Source organism: Tupaia chinensis, unplaced genomic scaffold (assembly GCF_000334495.1).
Source record: "Tupaia chinensis unplaced genomic scaffold, TupChi_1.0 Scaffold000018_1, whole genome shotgun sequence".
NCBI lineage: Eukaryota > Metazoa > Chordata > Mammalia > Scandentia > Tupaiidae > Tupaia > Tupaia belangeri.
In genome coordinates this window covers 3,236,912-3,242,110 of record NW_006159448.1, presented here as the reverse complement: position 1 = coordinate 3,242,110, position 5,199 = coordinate 3,236,912, and the positions used below count along the sequence as shown (strand labels likewise).

General features: G+C 35.2%; 1 pseudogene; it reads right to left on the bottom strand.

Annotated features, from left to right (window-relative positions):
- Positions 1-3,424: 3,424 nt before the first annotated feature.
- On the bottom strand, positions 3,425-4,218 carry LOC106734448 (40S ribosomal protein S3a pseudogene; annotated as a pseudogene).
- Positions 4,219-5,199: the final 981 nt, after the last annotated feature.

Genomic DNA, 5,199 nt, shown 5'->3' with positions numbered 1-5,199 from the left:
CTCCTTCTCTGTCTTTTCCCTTCCTCCTCTTCTTCCTTCTTTTTAAGTCAGTTAGGGTACTTTTATTTTTATTTTGATTTCTGGTTTACATAATATCATTGTACATCTTTGTGAGGTGCAGTATAGTTTTTCATGTCATCGTACAATATATAGTAATCAATTCAAGAATGTAGACTTTTTTTATTGCTCCTAAATCTTCTCATGACTTCCTTTACTCTTCACACTGCAATTTTTATTTTATTGTTATTAAAAATGTATAGATGTTTTTAAAGTCAGTTTGATCAGGTAAGTCTGTGGATGGCTATGTTATTTACACAGCAGATAAAGAGGAGACATAAATAATAATAACAATAAAATAATAAATATCAAAGAGTTAAACAAATAGCTGACAAACTTTCCTTAAAGACTAAATGTGGAATGAGATCATTAGAATGTTTGGAAGAACCAATGAGGAGATTCAAAATTTGGATAAAAAGCATCAAGTTAACAGAGAATGTTTAACCCCTGCTGTCAATACTCCTTATCCGCAGTAAATTGTCTTGCATTCTGGACAATAGGTTTGTTTTTGGTTTTGTTTTTGCTTTTGTTTTTAAAGATTAATACACCTGGAGCAATTGAGTAAAAGGATGTCAAGACTTTGAAAAGTCTGGTAATCCTGTCTGAGGGAAATAGCTGTGAATACTCAGAATTTTTAATATAAAATACAGGGGATGGAAAGAATAACCTTGGTGGCTCCAGCAGATGGCATGGTGGTAAAGGACTGGATTCCCACATGGCCAACTGTGGGTTGAGTCCCAGACCTAACAGCTTGAAAATCATGCCGGGCATGTGAGCATGCATACCCAAAATCCTGAGAGGAGGATGGAGGAGGGATTGCAATGTGACCATCCTCCACCCCAGGGGGTTGAGTTCTCACTTTTCCTCTGTCTTTCTCTCTCTAGCCAACTCAAGTGCCCTATAGCTAAAACCTAGCAAAATAAAAAAAAAGAAAAACAAGCAAAAACTATGGTCTTTGAATATGGTGCTACAGATTTATTAGAAGTGTCTTCATGGGAGAGAGGGCAGAGAAGCAGATTTCAGACTATAAACGCATGCTAGAGAAAGGAAAGAAACCTACACTTTAAAATAAAAGTTTTGAATTTGACTGTATTTTGATGCTGGAAAATTATTTTCTAACTGAAGCAATGTAGAATGATTTGAAGTTTTATGACATAAACAGTCAAAAAAGGCAAGGAGACTATCCAAGTGGTCATACAAAGGCAGAGAAAACACCAAAAAATACTTTATTTAAAGAAACAATGATAGATAAAAATAATAATGTTTCCTGACTATTCTATGAAATATTTTTTCCTAGTGACAGTTACCCAAGGTTTAATGTTTTTATAAAATGATGTCTTATTCTCCTATATTTATTGTCTTTTGAATTCAGTTAACTGAAATGAGTGGCAAAACAAGAGATATTGTTCATGGAGAGGATTCCAAACATCCTCAAGTTCTGATCTGTCAACACATGTAGACAGCATAAATTCTAAACCAGTAGAACATTTGTATCATTCAAATTATACACATAGTTAAAATCAATTGTCTTACTAAGATACCATAATTATTTGGGATAAAAAAGTCATTCAAGTTCATTTTTATATCATTATAGCTAAATGTACGCTATGATTTTCAAACACGTTTCTTTATATTCCTTGAGGATTACTTAGAATACATTTATTCTAATTGAAACATAATAGTTTATTATCAATAACAAGGTAAGAACCCCCAACGCAAGAGAAACACAGATCCAGTGAACTATTGTCATTTGTTTGAATTCTGGAAGAGTATTCAAGCATACATACCACCATCACTTGTTGCTATTCATTAAATGAGGCTAGCTACTCTTGCGGTTAAATTCTGACCTTAAAGGAGCAGAATTTGTGTAGTAGGCAGCAGACTCAGCTGAAAGCCTGGTCCAAAGAAAGAAAAAAAAGCAGCTTATTATCTAGTTTTAAAAATAATGAAAACACTTTTAAAAGGATTTTCTTTTTCAATTACTCTTTAAGCATACTAGAGGTCACTTCTCGGGGTGGAGGAAACACTGTTAGTATTTGCAACTTTTCTTTCTGACAGAATATTTGTGTGAATATTTTTTATAGTTGATGAACAATTGAATTTGTTTCCTTTGAAGAGAATCATCTTCACCAGAGAACAAAAACAGCTTATGTTAGGAAATTAATTTACTCTTCTATAAAAGCAATCATATTCTGTGAAAAACTAGAAGGACTTACCATGACTTGGTTGAGGAACCAAAATGCCTTCAATCTTGAGCATGATATACCCATTGCTCTGACTTCTGACTTTTCTTTGGAGATATTAGTTGTTTTTTGTTTGTTTGTTTGTTTTGTTGTTTTCAGAGAGAGAAAGAAACTACCCCCATGAAGTCTGGTCTCACTGCCATCCTTTTTTCCTCCATTTATCTTTTCAGCTATACAAAAAAATGAAAACCCTCAGAAAACATAAACACAAGCATGCACACACACACACACACACACACACACACACACTGTTTTCATTTGAATTACATGAAAATAAACAGTAAATAAATTCTTCCCCAATTCAGATGTACAGAGTCTTACCTGGTTCACCTCCCCACACAAAAAAAGAAGTTTTCATTTGTTTGTTTGTTTGTTTAATTTCAAAATCTAGATGCATTTTTTTGTAATAGGCTGTTTTTCTTCAGTTTGATGTTTAACAATTACAACAAAAATATGACCTATAAAGTACTTTATTTTTCTGATTATACTTTTAAGATCTGTATTTCTTTTTGTCACTCCCTTTTCCTTTTCTCCCTCCCTTTTTCTTCTATTAAAGAGCATTTCAAGTCTTATTTGCAAGAGGATTCTGTGGATATTCACTAATTGTCATTTTCTAATTTGTGACTCAAATCATTGCACCCTACATGTCAATCTGATCTCCTTTTTATAAATTTAAATCACTTTGAGACTAAAGAGCCATTTCTTTCTCTGAATAATTGTTAGTTTTACAAAATGGCCAGTGATGTATTTGATTTCTAGAAGGAAAATCAAGAAGATGTGAGAGAGTGAGGCATAAAGTAATCACCTCAACAGTAATCACTCAAAACCTGCCTAGTTAAAAGTAATTAACATTTTAGTAAACTAAATTTTTATTACTCTGCTTGTCTGTACAATGTGGTAATTTTTCAGGGATGGTCTGCTTACTGAGATCAATCCCAATTATTTTCTAGGTTTTGAATTTAATATCAGGATCCTTTATACATACACATGCACAGACACACACAATAAAATTTAACTTCCCATTTAAAACGTAGTGGCCAAACCATATGTTTTTGTTATTTTCCTTTTTTTTTTTTTTTGTCACAAATAAGACTTTTTATTTGTCACTATTAAAAGTCTGAACTTTAAACAGATTCTTGGACTGGTGGTTCATATCCATCAGCTCATTCGACTTTGGCGCCCGTCTCACCCCCAGTCGCTTTTCCAGAGCTACTACCTTCACCATGAAGCTCCACGAGTTTTCCCAATCCAAACCTCGGCTTCTTCAGCATTTTGACTTTCCTGACGAAGACATCGTGGAGAGGGTAGATGGACAGGCAGGCCTTTTCTATGTCTTTTTCGATGCTGTCTGGAATCAGTTTATTGACCACTTCTTTCAAGTCATTTGTCTTCATCTCCTGGATCACGATTTCCATCATCTTCTGGATTTGGCGGACCTGCTGATGCTGGGCAGAAGAGGTCTTCCCTATCTGATTGTTGTGTTTTTTAGTAAACCCAACACAGAAGAGACGAAGCAAATAACCATCGGTAGTCTTGACATCGACATGAGCTTCAATCATGGTCTGCCATTTTTTGACCATGGAACACATTTTGTCACAGGTGAGATCCATGCCGTAGAAGTTAGGCAGTTTTTGCCCTGAACATCCTCAGTAATGAGCTTGAATTTCCTAAATGCGACTTCATCATTCTTCAAATATGCAAGCCTCACTTCAAACACACGGCCCTTAAGGCCATTGGACACAATTTTGGTTCCTTGAGTCCTGGTAACCAGTGTCTTCCCAATATTTCTTATGTTGAACATAGCAGGTGCTTTCACGTCATACCAATCTTTTTTAGAAAATGGATCAACCACTTTCTTCTTGGCTCCCTTTTTGCTGCCTTTCGTAAGGCGCTTATTCTTGCCAACCACCATGGTGCTACTCAGAGAGCCAAAAGGCTTATTTTCCCTTTTTAAAAATGTTGATGTTGAGGTTCAGAAAGTGAAGATAATGATACTTTTTTGAGTAATTGCTAGCTTAATTGATTTCCTTTTTCCCTCATTCTCTTCTTACTTCTATTTCTGTGCTTACTGCCACCTAACTCTACTCTTGCTTTATTTGGGCATATTTTAAAAATACAGTATGTAGTACTGGTTTATAGTACATATTGAGCTATAGGCTTGCTTATTTCTTGTTAGAGTCACTCAGCATAGCACTGTTGTTTATGTAAGATCTATCTATGGCTCTTTGTGTATGGATAGTGGGTTTCTTTTTCTTTTTTTTTTTTTTTAACTCACTAGAGGGTATGTGCACTCATGAGAAAAAAAGGAGAGAGAGAGAGAGAGAGAAAGAGAGCGTGAGAGAAAGAAACTATCCCCATGAAGCCCAGTCTCACTGTTATCTTTTTCCCTCTACTGATCCATCATGATTTGGGACACATCATACAGATGTCCAGCATGTAGGATCCAGTTCCCTGTACACAGTGCTTAACTACTACATGGTGGGGACAGCCACTCATTTAGTTCTAAAAGCTGCAAAGTAGTCCATAGTGCCACAAATTATACCAGGATACCAATGTGAAAATATGTATATGTTAATTCCTATTGGTAGAGCAAATAGCTAACAATGTAGTGGCTCAAAAGGACACCTTTTTTTTTTTTTTTTCATTTCTGGAGTTCAGAAGTCTAAACTGGCTTTGCAGGGCTTTGTTCCTTCTGGAGTCTAGGAGACTCCCTTTTCTTTTTTTATTTTTGTGTGTTTGTTTGCCTCTTTTAATTTCTAGGAATCAACTGCACTCTGGCTTGTGGCTCCTTTTTCATCTTGAAAGAGATTGGTATAGCTGACTTTGATGCTCCTGCCTTCTTTTTAAATATTCTTTTTTATATTTATTTGCCAGAGAGTGCTATGCTTACCAGAGGGAA